General features: G+C 32.9%; 1 protein-coding gene across 3 annotated transcripts in view; it reads right to left on the minus strand.

The window, feature by feature from the left end:
• LOC121119634 (DBH-like monooxygenase protein 1) overlaps positions 1–23,670 on the minus strand; it is an 82,576-nt gene that overhangs the window by 50,754 nt on the left and 8,152 nt on the right. The gene's annotated exons all lie outside the window — the stretch shown is intronic.

The following is a 23,670-nucleotide window of genomic DNA, read 5'->3' on the forward strand; positions in this document are numbered from 1 at the left end:
CAAATACGTCAATTGAAGGCTTATTCTCATAAATAACTATGATGGATAAATAGAAGTGATTTTTTTTTTTTAACTTTTTCAAAAATCCTTATAGACCTACAGGGTGCTCCTCAAGAAGTGTCCCTTCAAAATAAGACAAAAATATGACTCAAAGACTATATTTTTAGTTTATAGATGTAGCAATACTTTTTTTGCAGGTTTAATATTGTCCAATAATCCACCAATATATCTTTCATTGTGTTAGCCCTTGGGATGGACCCATTGTCCTAGACCAGGGGCGTCAACAGGGCGTGGGCTGGAGGGGTTGTAGTCCTCTCCAAATTAAGGAATTATTGTTTTTTACTAGAAAATTTATTATTTGAAATTTAATTTTTCAATTTTCCCCCAAAAATTTACTATTTGAATTTTTGGGGGAAAATTAATAATTTAATTTAATTTTCAAAAAAAAATTTCCACAAATTAAATTTTTTTTTAATAGCTTCGCATTTATAAAAAAATTTCATATTTGAAATTCCTTTTCAAAAAATATAATATATGAAATTTAATTTCAATTTTAAATTCTGGATTTTTTTATTAAAAAAATCAAACTTTGACAATTTGAAGAATGTCTTTTTTTTTGGCAGGGGGGAGCAGCTTAGCTGTTATGACATTTTATTATATCAGTCGCAAGTAGAAATGAGATGTAGGAAATATATACAAACCACACTCTGTAGCTAGAAATAATATAAACAGGAATTATTCGGATGTCTCTTAACTCCGCAACAAATCAATTCCCAATCACATTATTTACGTTCAATTAGTAAGTGCGTTTGTGTCAGAAATAGTTCATTATATGTGCACATAAACATATGTGGCCCGTCAACACAAAAATAAGTTAATATAATTTTCAGGCTTAATCACATTTGTATTCTTGGTCAAATGATAATCTTCAATTTCTATCAAAAAAGGAAAGATTCTTATTGACCCTTTGAGTATGCCACAAATTGCAATACTTTTAGGTGCAAAAATGAAGTATAATAATTAAAGAAAAATAAACTAATAGATGTTACTTCTAAGGCCATAATATTAACCTTCTCATATATCAAATAATGGATAAATTTAAAAATAATCTTTAATGCAAGAGGGAACCTTTTTTAATGTTATAACACATTATTCAATAAGTCTCAAGGCAAATTAAGTAAAGCTCAATATTTTAGCAAACTTTATTCATCAACATAGTCTCCTTCAAGTATGATACATTTTTTTTAAAATAAAAATGTTTAATACATTGTGACGTACCAACTCAAGAACTCCGGTTTATTTCTACGAAACAGCTCCAAATAGCGCACCCAGTCCTCGAAACGTTACAGTTTTTGGTCGACTGTGAACAAACACAGCACCCACTTTGAGAATACCTTTTTCATAGACCATTTTTCTTGCAAAACAGTAAACACACTGCTATTTGATATATTTAGAATGTCAGCTATGTCGTGCACCTTCATTTTACGATTGGACAAAACAGTCAACCAGGTTTTGAACCACAGAAACGACAGATTTATAGCAGCATCCCCTGAGGAAGTCCAGGGTACCTTCACGACAAAACCTCCACCCCAAAAAATGTGTTTGGAAGTCGGTGCCTCTGATGGGAAAAAATAGACCCTTTCTTCTTCAACCCCAATAAGAAAATCGGGCCGAGACCTACTATAAGGTCCTGAGGGGGAAAATCTTGCCCTGTCTCAAAGCTAACTATCCTGAGAACAACTATGTGTGGACTAAAGACGGTGACCCCAGCCATACGACCTTGAAGACACAGAACTTCTGCAGGAGCACTTTGCTAACTTTTGGGACAAGTCCTAATATCAATCCCCTCGACTTCAGCGTGTGAAGCGTCTTAGAGAGCAAGGTTGTGAAGACATCACGTGGAAATATGCTAGAGCTCAAGGCCAGCATCAAGAAGCAATGGGCCAACATGTCTGCCAACTATATTGGCCCAACCTGCGCCAAGTTTCCCCCTCGTATGAAGTCTGTGGTAGAGCCTGTAAGCAGCTATATTAAATATCTATTGCCAAGACTGATTTCTAAAAGTTTTTGCAATAACAGTTTTTATTGTACTTTGCTAATAAAATTTATGAAGGTTTTGGTTTTGCCTCCTGATCCGGGAAAATTTCCCTATCACACTCTGTCATTCTAAGTCCTTGTTGGACTCAGAGTAGAATTGAGGATTGAAGTCGAAGTAATTCTTGCCAATGTCTTTATTTATTTCCTTTTCTCTTTCCTCCCTTGTCACAGATGATTGTAGCTTTCTCTCCAATCAAAAAATTATTCAAATTGTCAGGGTTACCATGATGATTTCCGGTTTCTTTTTTTTTCTAACATGACCATATGTTTGTACACAGGATTTTCATCACTACTCATTGTAATTTTCTGTCTTTCAAGCGTAGACCCACTAGTAATTACTTTATAATTATATGTTCCCTCCTTAAGAATTAAAGAACAATGCTAACACTATTAGACAATGAAAAAATTCAAATTTAAAACTATTATCAAAGTAAAATATGATCAATTTAAAAGTAGAATATATTATGTAAATATATATGTATTTATAAGCAAATATTTTCATTTGAATAAAAAGGAAATTAAAAGTTTACCTAGAACTTTTTAAATTTATTTTATGCATAATGGAAACAAAATATCGAATTTTTTTTTTTTTCCCTGTTAAACCAGGGGGATCTCCATTTTCTGATGAATAAAATATAGATTATATACAATATTTTCCCCTCCAACAAATATTATATATGTAAAGCCGTGTCTTTTGATGAAAATCTATCTTAAGGTATAAGTATATCAACATACTTTGTTTATTGAACAAGTAGGTGGATAAATGTCCTAGAAATCCATCATCTTTCCATATATCCAGGTATAATACTTATCGATTTAACATACAAAATTATTCAATAGGAAGTAAGGAGATCAGATTTATCATAATGGAAAAATAAAAAGTCTTATTCATTCTATTTTTTTATAGATCGTATATCATTACGTGCTCACTTACAAAAAAAAAAATGTCAGAGGTTGTGTATAGAATTGTTAAAAAAATGCAATGTCATGTTGTATTAGAAAAAATCCCCAAAAATGATATGGTAACCCTGATAATTTGAATAATAACATTTTTATGAGGAGAACAGCTTAGCTTGCACAAATCGTTACTTCCATTGTATCACGCAACCTTTCTTCCAAAAAGAAACACATAAAAGGCTTAAAATCATCTGGTAGTTAGCCAAATAAGTCAATCATGCCAACTGCTATATATCTCTTATCACTCCCAGATAATCTCTGTCATATTATTTCTTCACCATTTTTAAAATGAATTACATATAATAAATATATATATTTCGTAATGTTAAAATCTTAAATAGTACTTTATTCTATCCTGAATTATAATATTGTTTAGTAATATTCAATTAAAAGTATAGTAGGAAATTTGTATTTCTATATGATAGCCAAAATGTCTTCATATAAATAATCAAAAGATCACTATGTAAACGACGAGGGATCACCAAAAAATTGTATTCCTGTCCTTTTGGAAATGGAGCATAAATATAATTTAACTTATTACTTCGTTTATTTATCAAAAAGAATATATTAAGAAATAGTCATGACGTATCGTATGAGAGAAGGGAATCGACAGATAAAATAACAATAAAATACATGGGGTATTTTTGTGTTAGCGAGGTAACGCCGTGGTCAAAACGTTTTATTGAGGAAGGAAATCAACACAAAGCCCAACTCTAATCTAACAATGATATATGCAGAAATTACTCTAGAATCTATCCTGAATTCTGCTCTTAGTCCAACCAGGACTTACATTAGTAACTCTTCTACAAATCCACACTATATACGTAGAGATGAATAAAATAATACCTGCATAAACGTGTTACTGATTTTTTTTTCTAGTTAGTCAAATGAAAATAGCTATTTTTATTTTTTAAAGCTGTTGTAATATTTTTTTACTTCTTGATGAGAGAACACATAAATGTTAAGCAATTTTTTGTGCGTGTGGGAGTAAAAAATAGGATTTGTTGAGTAGTTATTAGTGTAAGTCATTGATTAAACACTCAACAGAATTGAGAATCGACATACGAGTGATATGCCCTGTCATGTTATGCCGTATAAAAAAGAATCCCCAAAAATGAAATGTTTACCCTGACAATTTAAATAATATTTCCAAGAGGAGAGCAGCTTAGCTGTAAAAAGTTATATTAGATCATGTTTGTGCAATGTTTCAGTTCTTGAACCGATAGAACTGTAGCCAAGAAAGTCGAACCGAGACAGTAATATATTGCTTATTGGGTTCGGTTCTTGTGCTTTAGTTCCTATATAGAATATTCAAAGACAATAAAATATATATTATAAAAATTAAATTAGCTTTCATAAAGAAGTTAATTTTCTGAGGTTTTTATTTTTCCTTCTTCCGTGTAATTGCAGCGTTCTCCAATGATTTTTTGTACGTTGCCAGGCTGATACAGGTATATATGAGTTTCAAATAGCTAAGGGATTCTTATGGATTTAGACAAGTGGTTGTTATAGATGCGTCTGGTTCCTAAAACCACTTTTCCAAATATGGGGGAAGGGGGTTATTAGGTTTAAATAACTCGCAGTTTTCAAGGTTTCTATTAACAAGGTTAATATAGGCTTTAGGGTCCTTAACTATTATGTTTAGAAAAGTGAGCAGGTCTGCGGCTACGTGTGCTTCTAGTTAGGTTAAATAGAGTTAGGGAGAGTAATTTATCCTTACACAACTAAATCGATTTTTATGTTGCTTGAGTAAGTTTCTTAGGGGTAGTAATGAGGGTTACTTCGGCCTATATATGTTTGTGCGTATTTTTATTCAGTCTATCTACCTAGATTAATAGGGGCCAGTTTTGACCTAACGAGACAAGACATTCAAAATAAAAGAGGGAAGGGGTGAGGTAGCTTCTGGGTCCAAGTCCGCTACTAAGCATGTCGATGCCCTATAATATAATTATAATATTTCTTAAGGCGGGGTTTCCAAATCTTTACTATGTTAAAGATTTACGACTTTATGCGAAACATGTGAACTACGTATGTGTAGACGGAAAGCATTCCTCAATTACCCATCTTACTGCGCCATCCTAGCCTCCCCACACGGCTCCCACTTTGAAACCCATTGTCTTAAGTAACCTTAATTTTCGGGGCCCCTTCTGGAACTTGGGGCAACCCGCACTTTGCATATAAGGTAGCAGCGGCCCTGTTTGTATCTAATATCATTTCTTGGCCCCGAATTTTCAAGCAACACCCCTTGTTTAAGAGCCTGTTACCCCTGGGCCTATATAAAAAGAACCAAGACCGAAGACCAGAACTGAGACCGAACCCGTTGAAATGAAAGAACCAAGACTGGTACCAATAGAACCGCTGACCCTGCACCCGGCATAACTTTCTGATAACTCTCCAACCAATCCTCAGTATTACTCTTCGTCTTTCACGCTCTAGTAATTATTACTTTATACTTAGATATTCCCTCTCTTCAAGAAGAAAAATAATAATGATGACAGCTTTGGAAAAAAAAAAAAAAAAACTCTCCTCATGTTGCAACTATCAAAAGTCCCTACCTCTTCCATTATCATATTTTTCTCATCACTTTATATTGATATAATTGGCTAAAAATTGTTTCATGGTAACCATGCTGACCGGCTGGTTATAGTCCTCGTTTCAACATGGTAACACAGACAATTGGAATAATCTTTAAGAAGAGAGTAGACGTTGCATGATCACACGCAATAGTGATAACTTTATATTTACAGTTTCTCTATTCAAGAATAAAAAAATAATAATGATAATAGCTTTCAGAAAAAAGATATACACAGCTCAAAATTTCCAACTATAAAAAATATATCAGTAAATAAAAAAATAAAATATTTATTCCATTTTTTTTAGATTTTGTATCATTACGAACTCCTTAAACAAAAAAAAGTCAGAGGTACGGTATAGAATTGTAAAAAAATATGCTTTGTCATTATATTGTATAAAAAAGAAAGGGAAAAATGTCATGGAAAGGCCTGATTGCGCTTTCGGCCTTGTATAGAGACTGTAATAGATGCTGGATGTGATTTTATTGAATAAAAAAAATTAGTATCCATCAAGCTTTCAGAATCTGGTTTTATTTTTTTAATGTGATTATTGGTTGGAAAAAATTGAATTTGAAAAAAATAAAATCCTTTTGGTGATACAGATAGCTTGTGCATTCTGTATATCAACAGGGTGCGACCTCTATTTAACAGCCAAAACGATTTAAAACAAACGGAAGCTAAATAAAATACAAATGAGAGTATTGAATACTCCCAATTAGCATCCCTGGTGACTAACCAGTAAACAAAATAGGGTAAATACGAAAAGGTGACGGAATGCGATGATACGAGCCCAATATTAAATGTAACGATATGTAACGTTACGAAGACGACAAGAAATGTGAGAAAATAAAGACGATATGAAATTCGGCAAAACAAAGAGAAAATAAGTCTATACTTAGAGTTGTATAAAATATGACCTAACCGAGGGCAATATTTTATTACGGTTGGTCATCTGAAAAGATTTTTTATTTTATTTTCCAAAGCTGCTATAGCAGCATTTTACTTCTTGAATAGAAAACACATAAGTATAAAGCAATCCTTAGAGCGTGTACTCATGAATGATGTCGAGTAAAAATGGGGATTTCTTGGGAAGTTATTAGTATACGTCATAGTTTAAACTCAGAACAGAATTGAGTAGGATTTGTATTTATTAGCTTTCTCTCACGACTGATCACATTTGAGCTGATGTCTTCCCAAATATTCATCAAATGGTTGGGATTACCAAGTTAATTTTCAATTTCCATTTGTTTTCAATAAAATTTTCATAAAAATATGACAAAAAACGCCTTTTTAACTTATCAATCAAAAAAAAGGATATTTTTCAAAGCATCATCTTCGATTATTTTTAAAATTTGGCACATATTTTAATATAACTCAAAAATTCTAAATTGAAGCCTTTTTAATCCTCTGTTTCAGGGTTTAGATGCTGCTAAAGTTTGGGCCCCATTTTTAAATCGCTGTATTTTGAATGTTTTTAAAGATATCGATCTACTTTCAAACCAATTTAATATATAATTGTTTTGTCCTTTTGTTGTATTTTATTGTATAAACCAACAAAATGAGTTTTTACCCATAAGGTCAGGAGGTCAATATTTTGACCTCAAAAAATGAAACGTGTCCATTTTCAATTTCACTCAAGTTTTTATATGTTAATTTGTAATATATTATAGACATATAAAATAAGTTTTTAGAGATGCCTTTGATTCCACTGAAATACCAATGATGAAAATGTGTGTGAAGGTAGAGCAAATTGACTATATAGTAATTTCTCAGTTCTTCAACTCCATTTGTCGGTGGTGCGCTTGAGCCTTCGCTTGCATGTTTCTAGTATTATATGGGCATAGGTGAAAATCCAGTGTGGAATGGGCATGTTAAAAAAAAAAGCCGAAAATGAACATGGCAAGCCTGACAATCTGAAGAATGTTTTGGAGAAGATTAAGAATATTGCTCATGACGTTTCATTAGATCAGCTGTGACAAGAGAGGAAGGAGAAAAGGGTATAAACAAGGACATTTTCTAGAATTACTCCGATGTCGATCCCCAATTCTACTTTGAGTCCAACAAGGTCTTACAATTATATCTCAACAACAAAACCTAAGGGTTACACTCCGTCTTTTATTAGCACACACAAACATTCAAACAGGTTTTGAATATATTAAGGAAAGGATGTTCACTACTCAGGAATTAAATAATAATGACAACTGCTAAGGAAAATAAAATTCATTCTTTATACTACCAATTACAAATGAACAGGCCAGCTGAAAAACACACCGGATTTACATGTATGTATATGGGCAACCCACCTTTAAGAATGCATATACCAAATATGATGAAAACGAAAAGAAGACGAAATACGGCGTAAGGAATACGATAATAAATGTGACGAAACAAAGACGACATGGAATTCAACGAAAACGAAGAGAAGACAAATACCTCACGAAATTAATATTGCCATAGGTGTACGTAATTCGACAAAGTAAGATAGATGAAGAGAGAAATGGAACAACTTTATTTACAAAAGAATAAAGGCAGCAAAATTTGGCATTTGTTTGTTGTAAGATAGACAATTTATAGAGATAAAAACAAAAAATAAATAAATTGAAATTGCAAAGAAAAATAAATTAAGTTTTCAATCTAAATAATTAATACATATTTAATTATTTTTCTATGCCAAATGCAGTTACTTATCTGATCTAAATGCAAACATTTTCATTCGGATAAAATACTTATGTATGCTATTATTGTATCTAGGAAGGTAAAAATAGGTATCTACATGATATCGAGGAAAATTAATTTTGAAGATTATGTTATAATGTTCTCAATCAGGGATTTACTTTCCCATTTTGTCATTCATTTCCTTTCCCTAGTAGGGGAAACGGAGAACACTTTGCCAACACCAAAACAATGTTAAATATCAAGATAATTTAAACAATAGTCTACATCCTACAACTGCACTAAATGATTGTGCAGCATGCTTTGCTCATAACTAGTGATGGGATTTTTGTAGAGGGTGAGGTGAAGGAAGGAGCGAGACTTATGATACTACTGAATTAAGAACCTTATGGACATTAACTACCTGTGATATGACTTTGAGGGGAAAAATGAACATCTGCTATAAAGAACAGAACCTTCTACATTACAGCTAGTATTCGTATAGGGAAAATATTACAGCTGACTGGAGTTATTAGGCATCGTCAAACAGACAAACTTTACCTAAAAAATATAGAAGATAACTACACAAGAAATTATCCGTGTTAATCACCGTTTTTCGTGAGTACTCTCACACGGTCTAACTCAATACTTAGACCTTAACTTCTCAAGACTAAAACAATATTAATGACAGCTAGATAAATAATAATTTTAATATGAAAATATCCGTAATTAGTGACCGAACATTCCGAAAATATTTTGGGTAATAGCACAAAACTGTAGGTTTTAAAGTCGTGGAAGTGCTATAATTTGAAAGATAATTAGTTCAGCAATGGATTGATGTAATTATTATCTTTCTTAGGTGCGTTGCTATAGCCGATTACAGCCCTTATTTTTTTTAATAAATTATATGTTTTGATTTGAGGTATTCACTATTTCTTTTAAGAGATTATTCTTGAGATGTTTCTACTTAAGAAAGTTAGTAGAAGAAGCATTCAAATTATAATGGTCAACCTCCATAACCAATTAAAAATCTTATTGACAGGACATGTGAAATCTTAGGGAGGGGCATTTGTGAAAATCCAATTGAAAGCTAGGCAAACAGGTGTATCTATGTAATCTATGATGCTATAACAGAAAATATAAGGAGTACTTTAGTCTCTATCGTGCTACATGGATGAGACAAAGCCAAACAAACTCGATGTTACGTGTAAAACACCTGCTAAATTTAATTAATATGACAACAATGTTATTTCATATTTAAATACAAGGCTAATGCTCAACCTCTCGCTTTAAAATTGATATAACCAAGTTAAATGCTTTCCTTATAGTTCAAAATGTTGTTAAAGATCGTCAGCATTTACTTGAACAGTTACTTGATTTACTATATACAGTTTGAACAAGATTCAGTCCCTCTCACAAGGTCTGCAATATCCAAAACTTGTTGTAAGAAGAAAAGGTGCCAGGCACATCCAGACCTGGCCCTCTAACACCACCGATATGAGTCCAATGGATTAATAATTTTAGGGGAGTTAGAGAGAAAGGTCTCTCCAAATTCACACAACAGAATCAAATCCTTGAAAGCCTCCAGTATCAAGTACTGGGACGTAGTCAAGCCTGCAAATACTTTACCGAGCCAATGATTAGCAAAGACGGCAGACACATTGAATGATTTTTTTCTTTTGTATAATTCGAACTTGTAAACAAATTTAAATCTCTAAATGCTTCCTTTATTGATCAGGATGCAGTTAAAAGTGGTTCGGATTTACCTGAATGACCCTGCATAGTTTTTATTTTCTTTCTTAATATACATAAACTGATGACCGATAAGTGAATAACCAAGGAATAGTTTAGTCTCTCTGAGAGTGCTTCCTAGCTGAGCTTTAGTCTTGATCCAATCAAGAAAAGTTTTACATTTTTTTCAAATTTTTTGACGTTGATTGACAATATTTTATATAATTAACATATCTATTTGATGACAGTTATTGCTGTCCAAGAAAAATGGTCTGATGAAACTGTTCCTAGTCCCCCTACATCCTCATATAAAGTGTTGATCTTATCTCGTGGTACACATTTTACTTTATTTTCAACTTTTCAAGAGTAAAATTTAAACAAAGGGTTTTCTTGTGACATTTATTTAACAAAATCATCTGAAAATAGTTATCGACAAAACTTATATTTTATATGTGAGCACTCAGCTCTAGTAATTGCATAAATACGAGGCCTAAATCCCTTGCAGACCTAGACTATATAGTCAGACTCGAGCTCGGTCCACTCCTTTGTGATGGACAAATATTGGACATTCCTGTGAGGAGTAGCACAGGCCCTCTAGATACCCACTAGACCGCTTAGATAGAGTAGGAGTTCGTGTCTGGAGAGGAGGGCGGCCACATGTTGAACTCCCAAAAGTCGGGAAAGTTTTCTCTCCGGAAGGCCTGAGTCTTAGCGGTGATATGACACAGAGCTCCGTCTTGAGTGAAAACAAAGTTTTCCCTAAACATTTTACCGGACAAGGTAGCACTTTCGTATCCAGAAGTTCGATGTAAGCATCTGCATTGAGCCACTCCTTCCTCTCCCACAAAAATGGGAGGGATGAATTGGCCTTCCGGGGCACTGAATATTTTACTCTGAAGAAATGTCTCACTGAAGCTGAGACGACATTGTCTGGATGTTCAATTGTGATGCAGCGGTTGTTCTGTTTATTCACAGTGACATCAATGGTGAAAAAATTTTCATCAGGTAAGAGCAAAACTATCCCTAATTTTTTTTCGCTGTTGTAAAATTTATAATCTTCTTTGTTTTTTCCAAACGTCTCAGCTGCCTCTGTTCAGAGATAACATGTCCTGTTGTCCTTCTCCGTTATTTTCCACCAACGACATTGCGGTTTGTAAATAATAAAATGTGTACCAGGAGATAGATCAACCTTCTATAATATATGCATCAAACTAATACTTTGATAGATCATTTGATTCAAATGCCAATCACCACACACAAATAACAAAGTTAAATGTAGAATTCACTCACATCTAGAGGAAAACAACTATAAATATTTTTATAAATATTTAAATTGTTTTTTTCATATATTTAAAGTAGTTTTGATTGAATTAAACTGAATTGAAAGAAATTTGAACATATTTTTATACATAGAGGTGTACAAAATTTTAGTGTTGTAGGTAGGTTTGAATTATTTTTTGTACCGGTTCGGTCTTAAGTGATTTTTCTAGACTCATTTGGTTCCAAATATCGCATCCAGTGATGGTCTAAATCGTTATTATTGGAGTTGTAAAATATATAATCCAAGACGAGTGAGAAACTTTATGTTGTTGGCAACCATAAATAGTGTTTTTACTTACCAAAGCTGTTAATATGCTTCTTTAATTCTAAAGGAGGAAAAAATTTAAGTACGTAGTGTGTGTGCTCATGAAAGATGGAAAATAACAAATCAAAGAGCAATTAACTGATCAATCTGTTTTCAGAATCAGTACAGCCAACTTCAGACCTAATTTTGACGACAAGTTGGTTAATGCTTGTGACCAAATGCACAAATCGCATAAAAACTCTTAAAAATGAAAAAGGTGAGTTCCTTTTTTTTTTTTTTGTTAAATGAACACTAGAAATAAATATTTTGTCTAATATATTGCAGTATTTAAGTCAAATATAACTACTTATAGTACGGCCCAAAAGACAGATTCTAATTCTGAATGCGGCCAAAGGAGCAAGAAAGAATTTCAGACATTTTCTGCGTGACAGTGATGACAGTGTGGAAAAGTTTTGAACCACCGAAACGACAGATCTATAGAGCATGTTCAGGGCACCTTCAGGACGAAACATTAGGCCCAAACAATATGCTTGGGAGTCATGGCCTCTGATGGGACAATGGATCCCTTTTTCTTCAAGCTCAATCATAAAATCGGGACTAAGGCCTACTATAAGGTCCTGAGGTGGAAAATCTTGCCCTTGCTGAAGGTTAACTATCCTGCAAACAACTATGAGTGGACCCAAGATGGTGTTCCGTCTTGGGTCCACTCATAGTTGCCTTACGACAATGAAGAAACAGAAATTCTGAAAGGAACACTATTCTGACTTCTGAGACAAGACCTTCTGTCCCTCTTCCAGCCCTGATCTCAATCCCCTCTACTTCAGTGTGAGGAGCGTCTAAGAGATCAAGGTTGGGAAGACATCACACAGAAATGTGCAGGACTTGAGGCCAGCATCAAGAAGTAATGGGTCAACATGTCTGCTGATTATATTGTGGCAGCCTTCGCCAAGTTCCGACCTCATGTGGAGACTATGATAGAGGCAGGAGACGGTCATATTGCATAATTCTTCCCAAAATTGTTTGCAAAATAAATAAAAAGTTATAATGGTTTTGGTTTTGATTCTTGATCACAGAAAATTTCCCATTGACATTCTGTATATATACATTATGACGAGAGATCAACAAGAAATTGTACTCCTGTTTATTTGGAAGCGGAGCATAAGTATAATTTAACTTATTACTTCGTTTAGTTATCAAAAATAATAATTTATGATATAAGCATAACGTATCAAGTCAGAGGAGGGAATCGACAGCTGACAACAAGGTATATGGGATATTTTTGTGTTAGCGAGGTAACGCCGTGACCTAGATCAAATATTTCAAAAGGACCAAATGAGTTCGGTCCATTCAAAATCATAACGCTCTCAAGCCGGTCTAGGATTTTCAGATCGAACCCAACACTAACATATATATATATTTACAATCATACACACAATTGGGGGGGATGAATAAAAGAGAATCTCAGAAATAGTCTTGTAATAAAAGCTCTTATTATGTTACTACTTCCTACATGGTACAAGACAACCTAAACTTACATATTCTTTCTTATTCTTCTACACAAGACATATACTGGGTGTAAGTAAAAAAGTTACTCCTCCACCAAAGGATTTTGTTTAAACTTTTCTAGTATGAATTTGAAGAATAGAGATATATTTCATAAACAATATTTTGTTTTAAAAAAATCGTTTAGATCAAAGATGTCTGAAGAATGCAACAAAAGAATACACCATTTTCTTTACGCGGGAAATACTCCTTCATGGATTGCGAGGCGTGTAGGAACAACTAGAAAGACAGTTTACAATGTCAAAAGGAAAATGGAAGCTGATGAAGGCACAGATAGACATTCTAGCTCTGGCGTTAAGTCCAAATAAGATTTAAAATTTTTTAAAAGAAGGGTGTCTAGGTCGCTCTACTGAAGAGTATGCGGGTTTATGCAGATGAATTCAACGTTACAAAGATAACAATATCAAGTGGGAAATCCCTTGACAAGGTTGGACAGTCCACTGATAACTCCAATAATTAAATGTGAACAACGTGTCTAGTGACTTTTAAGTTATAATTATAAATTATACCTGATCCAATCTGGCTACAGCTTAGTAAGGGTGTGACAACATACATACTAAAGTTTCCAAAATAGTAGGCAAAACACAGCTATGGAGTAAACAACAGAAGATTTCAAGCCTATTATATTTTCAGAGACAGATCACAGATGCTACTTGCCATTATTTTGGTGAAAAACGATGTTGATATTAACAATGTTGAGGTCTTGTAGATGACAGAAGCCCTGGTTGAGATCAAGGACCCTGGGCTAGAAATTCATCAGCCAGATGCAGGAGATGATTGATGGTTACCCAAGACGCTCTGTTGAAAGCATGACACAAGAGCTGAACACACCAATAAGATCCAAAAATCAGCATTGCAAATCTTGCAAGATGAATACAATCTTTTCACTGAGAAGACGAAGGACAAGTGGGTTACCCATGCAATCAAGCTGTCCAACAAGTTTAAGAATGGCAAAGAACCAGATATGCTTTTTTTTTTCTCGGATGAAATTACTTTTGTCAATATCAAGTTCATAATGTTTAAAAAATATCTCTGGATAGCTGGGCAAAAGTTATTAAACACACTTACCAGAAGCTGTCAATTTGAATAGAGTTATCTCAAGCAAGGGCGATGCCAAGCCACTGGACTTATTTGAGAAAGGATTGAGGGTCTCCACTGGAGTCTCCCTGGAGGTAATTTAATAAGTGGTGCACCACTGGATCAAGCATGTCACTGAAGACAGTCCATGAGTATGGCAACAGGACTCTGCTACCTGCCACACCTCCAAGACGAGACTCAGGATTGGCTCCAGGAACAAAGCTACGAATAGGAGTCGAAGGATATTTGGCCTCCTACCTTCCCCACTCTGAATCCGATGGATTATTTTGTCTGGAGCTACCTCGAGTAAAAGGTCAACAGGAGTCCATATATACAACCAAAAACTCATAGATCGACTCCATCGTCCTACAATGCAAGAATCTAGATAGGGGATCTAGTTTCCAGGACATGTACGCAGTTCAGGGGCCGAATCGAGGCTGTTATTGAAACCTACGGGGCTACATTCAGTGAGATATATTGACAATGTTTATATCACTGCTCAGTTTTTGTTTTTAGAATAAATCATAAAAAACGATCATTTGGTGTTAATTCAATGTGGAAAGATCAAAATCAATGGATTTCGTTATTACAGCCCGTATATCAACCTCAGGAGTATGCATTAGGTCGCAAATTCAGAGGAATGCCTGTAGGATTTGCCACCTGAATATTGATACCCTGAAGGCAGCCATCAATGTGCAATGGACCATTATGTCCGAAATCTATATCATGACTGTTTTTGAGAACTTCTGAAAGAGATTAGAGTCTGTCCGTGCATTCACTGCGGGCTTTATTGAGTAAATCACATTCCTGTTTGTGCCCACTTATCTTATTTAAAATTATTACTTCCAATTAATTTATTGACTTGTTGTTCTTGATAAAGTTTTAGTTACACCCTGTATTTATAACTGAATGCCCTTCTTTCTTCCATACACTCTTGAAGAGTTAGGTTGTATTATTTCTATATATATGTACAACAAATATTGAATTTTGTAGAATGATAATATGAATTGGAAGAAACATCTGCAAAACATTGTACAGAGAGAAGCAAAACTTTTATATTCTTTCTAATGAGTCTTAATTGAAGTTTTTAAATAGTTGGATAGGGGTTACCATGCAGGGTCGTTGGTAGGGGGGCATTGATAGGAGTGGGAATAGTGATACTAATCATAAACATTTGGACCCAAAAATCAATTACGTTAATCTTGACATTTTGAAGAATCTTTTAGAGCAGCTTAGCTGTCATGACGTTTCATTAGATCAGCTGCAAGCAGTTGTGACGAAGGAGGAGGGTGATAAATAAATACACAAAGACATAGACAAGAATTACTCTGATGTAGATCCTCAATTCTCCGAAGGAATTACAATTATAACTCTTCAAAATGTCTGGAGCTGTCACATCATTGGGTCGAACATTGAAAAGCTCGTCTTTGTAGCTTGAACAGACTCGGCTAGGCAATATTTTACTTTTGTAAGCGAAGGAGCAGACTCCCCCAGAGTAGAATCCATTCCAGCTTTTACATTGGTTGGCTGAGGCCTTTCAAATAAAGCTATTGACTGACAAACAAATACTAAACAACGTGGGGTCTTCAAACTCGAAATAAATACTGTATTGATTGTGTTCTTTCTAATACTGGTACAGTTATTTTTTTAGACAAATATCTCCATCTCTTAATGAGGTTAAGCAGGTGCCTTGCTAGGCCTTATTAAGCCCCCCCGGCTTAAGGATTTTTATCATATCTTGTATCCAAAATGGTAGAAGAATATTTATGAAATTCAGCAAGTAATCGTATAAAATTAAAAGCCTGTTTTTGACAGAAATTACATACTATTTTCCTTCTCTCTTCCTACCTCTTTTCTTTTACGTTCATTCCTTGTTTCTTTTCCCCCTCTATTCAGCATTACAACGTGGGTACCCTCTCATAGTTTATATATAAAATAAACCTATTCAATTATATAAAGATGGTGATTTATTGAAAGTACTACAACAATAAAGACTCGAACTATATTTGAACCACCATTTGTGTTTGTATAATGATCATTCATAAACATATTTTTTTAAATGTGCTAAAGAACACGAATTAGATAACTAATATGACATAAATAATAAATAAACAATACCTATTGAGCATGCTATCATTTTGAATTAAATTAAAAATAGTATATATATCATTGTATACATGAATATATTAGGTCAAGTACAAAGTTCTGAGCGTTATTTGCTAGATATCTTTTGTGAGCTTTATCTTACGATTAAACAATTACATTAAAAAAAAGCTTAAAGTGGTCTTAAAGGTTAAGTGTACACTTAAAAAAAGCTAATTCACAGTTTTGTGTTTGATGAAACCAGTTGTGTGTTACAGCGTTCCAAACATTGAAGTAATAAAAGAGAAAATTCGATGCATTCTTCAGGATCACTGCGACCAAGGTGAAAAAAGGTGGAGCAGGCAGCAAAAAAATTTGCTGTTTATGGACCCGATACAGTATTAAATGCAACAGTAAAGCGGTGGTTCCAATTAATAACTTTTCTGAATTATGGAAAAATAGCCCCCCCAAAAAAAAAAAAAGGAATTTTTGCTTTTTTTCCAAAAAATTATTTTTATCATAACGACCGCGGATTTTGGAAATATACATCGAAAAAATTCAATAAATGAAAAAAATTTCCAATTTTTTTGTGAATAGCTGTAGATTTTTGAATTTTTTTTTTCAAAAATTAATTTTTTTGTGAACAGTTGTGGATTTTTGAATTATTTAAAAAAAAAATGTAGATAAAATAGATTTAAAAAATTATTTTTTTTCAAAAAATTTCAAAATGGTATATTTAATTTTTTTTCAAATATTTTTATATGAAAAATTGAATTCTTGAAACATTTCGCCGAAAAATTTAACTTTTCAAATTAAAGAAAGTAATTATTTTCTGATTTTTTTTAAACACTTTTAATAACCCCCCCCAAAAAAAAAATGGTAATTTCTTTACTGTTATTAAAAATATTAAAACAATCGAAATCGACAACAGGAATTTTATTGGGAGTCCCCCATCCCTAGTTTATACACACACTTCCTTGAGGCAGTCTCCTCTCCACCTTTCTACTTCTCTTTCCTTCATTTCCATCAGGATGCTCAGTGTTTATCATCATCATGGAAATATGTAATAATAAAAAAGAAAGCCGAGCATTCAATATTCTATCTCTATTGTTATTTTTATGCTTCGCTGAGTTCCTTTTTTTTTTTTTTTTTTGCAAATATGTTTATGTTTGCTAAAAATAAAAAAACTTTCTTTTTCCTCAACAAATTAAGTAGCAAGAAAACTGATACAAACAATATGTAATGTTATTAAGAGGTTTCCTTTTTTTTCAAGAAAAAAAAAAAAAAACAATACCATTTAAAAAAAAAAAACACACATAAAAAAGATTAAACTTCAATAGGAATGGAAAGAAAAACAGATCATGATGCTAAATAGTGTTGCCATATCCAAGAAGCCATGAGATGTAACATTTATGCATGGATTTAATTAAATGAAAACTCCTCTGACTCATTTGTTTGTGTCTAAAAAAAGTCAAAATATGAATTTGAAAAAGCCCTTTTACGTTATGTATGGAGTGACTCTTCAAATAAATACCTCAAGTTTTAAAATTTATTGGCTATTCACTGAGGAATCCGGAGATTCTTGGTAGAAAATTAAATCCACATTCTCCTTAATTTCACGTACTATGAACTGGTTCCAACAGACTAGTGTATTAAATATGACGCACAGAGTTTGTTTATTATTATCTCAATCAAATTATATCTCTCTTCATTTAGGACTGTCGTAGTTTCAATCACGGAATCTATACTTTCCTAGATGTGAATTGTACGAGGTTCAGTTACCGGAAAGGAATTAGCATAACACAAACATGCCACTCCTGCAATATTTTTTTTAGAGCCAACAAACTTCATCATCTCATAAAAACTGATTCCGTTTATCAATTTATATATTTTTTTCACTAATGAATAGAAAAGTGTTCAAGCTTGTTCCCTTAATTAGAAGGTATATTTTTGGCAGAGAACATTAAAGCCAATTTGAAGTTATTTAATGAAGCTGTTTAAAGTAACTTTTTCTATGATTCGGTTACCATGGGACTTCAAATCGTTCAGCAATTTTCTTCCGTGGGCAGCCCGGGTGGCCTTCATTTTGTATGTAAGTATATGTTTTTAATAGAAGGGGTACGACTTCATCCTCAGGTCAGTGTTTATGTCCATAGAGACTGTTGTACAGCTTGCTTGGCGCAGCAAGAAGCTTAACCATAGTCCTAGCAGATGCCTTCATGTACGATTTGAGGCTTTCGAGGAATCTGTGAGTACATTTTTTATCACTCCGGGGCTTGTGGGCTTTTCTCTTATATGCCCCCTTCTCCTTCCAGCGACTGTAGACGTAGTAGATTGCCTGATGTATGTTGTGCTGTGTCCACGCAAGCTCATTCGATGATGGTGTTCCTCCAGGTCTCCTCAGTCGTAAATACTGGTTTTTAATTAAAATTTGCTCAATTAACATAAAGGTAACGCTTAACCTCACAATTTAAAATTGAAATAACAGAGTTAAATGTTTTCCTTATTGCTCAGAATGTAGTTAAAAATGGTCCAGATTTACCTGTAGGACCCTGTATATTATTTTTGAATGATTTAATCTTTGTATTAAAAGTAAATAACATACTATGTCTCAGTTGATTTTTTTCATTAAGATATATTCCAAATACATGTATTGTTGTGGTGAATTTACTTGAACGAGCTTGTACAGTAATTCACAAAGGTATACCCCAAAGCTATACGGAACCAAAAGTCAATATTAATTCAAATATATACGACTATCTTTTTTATCAACTCTCAACTTCGACTGACAAAACTTAGAAAAAAACATATAGAGGGTTCGGAAGCAAAACGTGTGCTGAATGACTGATTTTAGAAAAATGTAAATAAATATAGTTTTTTGATAAATAATTTTGAAATTTTTTAAACAAAACTTTGAAACACGACCTTTGTGAACATGTTCACTCAATATGGCCGCCCTCAGGAGCAATCATAGCCTCCACACGGTGGCTCAAGCTTTGCAGGAGTTGATGATGAACTTCTCAGACAAGTTGTTCAACTCCTTCATAATGGCGGCCTTCAGGGAGTCCATGTTCGGATGAGATGTACGGTTAGTCTCCCTCTCCAAAGTACTCCACAAAGAAAAATCCAACTGGTTCCAATCCGGCGAAGATGAGATTCTCCCCAGCCTTAAAAAATAAGTGAGGCATCTTCTGGCCATCGGCCGTCACGATCCCCAGGACCATTGTTTGGGCCGGATGTTTTGTACAGAACATCCCCTGGACCTCCTCTAGTGATCCCCCAAGCCAACGGTCGTTCTGACGGTTGTAGACCTAGTCCATGGTGAAAATTATCTCGCCAGAATTTTTTTTTACTCGGGATCCATTTGCCTTGATCCATGCAGGAATTCTCCTGAAAGTGTCCGTCAAAAGGTTGATCCATGCAGATCCACCTTGAAAATGTGGCGCCTGGAGCACTTCACATTGTCCATAATCTCTGACACCTCAATTTTGCCACCAAGAAGGTCTGAGATCCTCAGCCTTTTTGCTTCTTGCTCACCCATGATGAAAGATTTGAGAAATGTTTATTATCGTTTACTTATGCAGAAAGGACAGGAAATTCGGAATATGCGGGGGGAAATCACAAACCCCGTCTATTTTAATTACATACATAAGTAGCATTTATTAACAGTCCACATTTGGCTTCCGAACAGAGTATGTAGTAGCTGGTATTCTGTATTTTTCCTAATACCAACTGTTAATTATTATTTAGAGAATAGTTCATAGTTATCGTATATATTGAATTGATAATCTTATCAATACCAGAGTAGGAAATTTTTTATACATAGACCTTTTAATATAAAATATCAATCAAAATGACAAAAGTATTGGTTTTAATTATCAACTTATCTTTTAAAATGTTTATGTTTTGTAAATGACTTGACTTTAATTTTTACTGGTACTCCGATTCAAAATCTATTAAAAATATGACAAAAATGTTGAAAGCATAACCTCTCAGCTCTGGCCTGGAAATTAATGAAGAAAAGACAGAATTTTTAAGTACATACAACAAAATAAGAATGCCCCCTTCTTCAAGACATCTGGAAAAATAATGTTAAACAGATTCAAAATGCCATCTAATCTAAACTAAGGACTGCTGTCAAGTTTTTTAATTCGTTTATTTTATATATGTGGGATAAGGGCACAGCATAGAATACTTATATTGAACCAAAAGTTATAAACCTTTTACAAGTGACTCCTTTTTAAGCGGATATTTTATCTCTAATTTGTCATATTGAAAAAAAAATTATTTTCAATTAAGTAAAAAGATAAATCTATCTACCAAAAAATTACCCAACTCTAAGAAATTTGGTGGCCTCTAAGTTATTTATTTTTCTGAAGCTATGCAGATCCTTAGATCTCTATTGATCGGTCAATTTTGACATAATGATTACTTATAGCGCATTTGTCTCAAGAAATATCTTATGAAACAAGGCCGAAATTATAATAGTGATCCCTGCAATGGAGTGTCCAAAATTTTAAAAGCCCTCTCCACTTACTCTTTAAGACTAGAGGGATTCTGCAAAGGTTCCATTTTTTTTCAAGTGTTATTTCATAACACTTTATGAAGCCGATGAAGGTATGTATATACCCAATACAGGTAAGAAACCATGATATCGTTGCTGACACTACTATATACCCATCTATTTAAACCAAATAGCATTACGAGTCAGAGTTAGGAGTTTGACTCCAGCTACAAAAATTATTATAATTTATGTAAATAAGACTTATTTATAATCTAAGGCTTAAACGTTGAGCGTTCATTTCTAAATTGTTATAAATTATACGTACTAAGTACTTTTAATTTATAAAACTTGTAACTTAACTCATCCATCAATTTACATCACAAATTTTCAACGTCCTCTATAATCTTTATACAATCAGAATTCCCAAACATCTCTAAAGTCTACCGATAACTATAAATTTAATCTATATTTATAGCCTCTAAATTCAATTGTACATATATAGGGCATGGAATCTATTATTAAAAAAATGTGTGTTGGAAACTGGAGTTAGATCGGGTCTTTTATGTACTATTATTCTATATTTCTCAATAAAAATTGAAGTCCAACGACCAATTGTACCATTCAGATTGACGTTAGCAACACTAAAATGAACGAATAATATATTTAAACTAATTGAAATGTTGAGACATATAACTAAAGATTGTCAAAATAATGTATATATTTTTACATTTGTTCAAATTTAAAACCTACACAATGGACAAATCACGTATACAAGGTATATGTGAATATGTAGAAATCAAGTAGATGAAACAATAATTAATTGTTGCGCTGCAGCAATCAGAAGTGGTCATTTCTAGTGATGGGACGATTTCAATCCCTATGCCAATTCCGATTCTGGCATATTTTAAATAATAGTTAAAAAATATACATTTTGTTATCAAGGACGTCCACAGGATTATATTTTAGGGGTGGTTTTTGTAATTTTTGAAAAAAAATATTCAAAAATTGATTTTTTTTTTCGAGAAAAAATTGAATGGTTAAATCTCAAATAGTTTATTTTTATTTTTTAAAATACAATTTATATTTTTAAAATTTTTTCCAAAATCGATAACTATTACGAAAAAATTTAATTTTTATGAAAAAAATTTCAAAAACCCCTGGTTATTCTCAAAAACAAAACTTTCTTGTAGAAAAATTTGCAAAATCTACAATTGCTGACGAAAATAGAATTTTACGAAAAAAAATTTAAAAAATCCACAGCTATTCTCCAAAAATAATTTTTTTAAGGAAATTAATTTAAAAATTAAATTTTTAATATAAATTTAAAAAAAAAAGAAATTTTAATATTACATTTTTTGGAGTTCAATTTAAATTTAACTTAGTTATTCACAGAAGGTTAATTTTTTGGAAAAAAGTTTTGAAAAATTTCATTAATTTAAAATATTAAATTTTCTTGTAAAAAGCAAAAATTCCTTATGTTTGGAAGGGACTATTTTTTTATGTTTTTTCATAACCTATACCAGTAATAAATAAGAATCCGAATCGCAAATTAAATATTATTTTCCCAATACCGACGCCAATTCCGATTGTAGAAAAAACGCCCGATTCTTCTATTCTGATTAATAGTACTATCACTATTCATTTCATAGCAATTTTTAGGTATGACCATAAATAAATTGAAATAAAAAAACTAATAATAAAAAGACAGGAAAAAAACCTGATTGGTTCATCAAAAGCCAATTATTGGCACAAAATATGGATATTAATTAGTGATGAGGAGATTAATCTGAATCGGACTACTAAATACTTTTTCTGTAATCAGAATCGCCATTTGCGTCGGAAAAATAGGATTTAATTTCATATTCTTATGCATTACTAGTAGAGGATCCCTTCTTTGCAGAACTGAATAGAATGCAGCTAAAAGAAAAGAGATAGAGAGAAAAATATAGAAAAAGATAAATGGAAAAAAGGTTATATTTCGGTCAAAAACAACCTCGAATTGACATGTGAGGGCAAAAAAAAATATCATAGAAAGCTTTTTGATCATGTTATGCGTCTGCTTTCTAAATTTCAGACTGACCGGTTCGACCGTTTGGGTTCCATGTTTGTTAACAGCAAAAATAGACTTATAGAGTGGTCCATTAAAATCTGGATATACTCTGGATTGTCCATGAGGACCTAAACATACCATTCATAAGGGCTTCAACCCCAACTGTTGATAACTAAGGCAACGGCAGTACTCTATGTGGAACAAAGTCTAATTTTGCTTCAAAATTTTATGCCTCCTTCGAGCCGAGATATTAATACCCTTGATTATTTTGTTTAGAGGTATGTAGAGTAAAAAGTGTAAAAAACCAGACATCTACATTTCTCAAAGCCAGTATTGAGCAGGAATGGGATGTACTTTTGGAATCTTTAGTGCGTAAATGGTCTCAGTCATTTCTGAGAAGACTCCAAGGATAAATCGGCAAGAAGGTGGTTTTATTGAATAAAGAAATAAGATTTTTTTGTACCTTTTTCAATCTATAAAAAAATTATTAATAATTTTTATCATCAAAATTCCGTATTTTAGTGATGTTCGTAATATCTTTATCCCCACAGATCTGAACAACTCTGTATATTAGATAATTTATTACTTTTCCCAGTTATTAAACTAAAAATATTAAATATTTCCGTCAAGATACAGGAAACTACCACGTGAATTTATGACTTCAGTCTTATAATTTCATAAAATATCGTAATAAAAAATGTATGATAAAAAAATGCTCAAGAACTGAGAAGAAAACAAACAGAATACAAACCTTGATGTTAACAAAAATCCAATTCAATTTTTGCCTCTAATCACCCTG

Source organism: Lepeophtheirus salmonis, chromosome 6 (assembly GCF_016086655.4).
Source record: "Lepeophtheirus salmonis chromosome 6, UVic_Lsal_1.4, whole genome shotgun sequence".
NCBI lineage: Eukaryota > Metazoa > Arthropoda > Copepoda > Siphonostomatoida > Caligidae > Lepeophtheirus > Lepeophtheirus salmonis.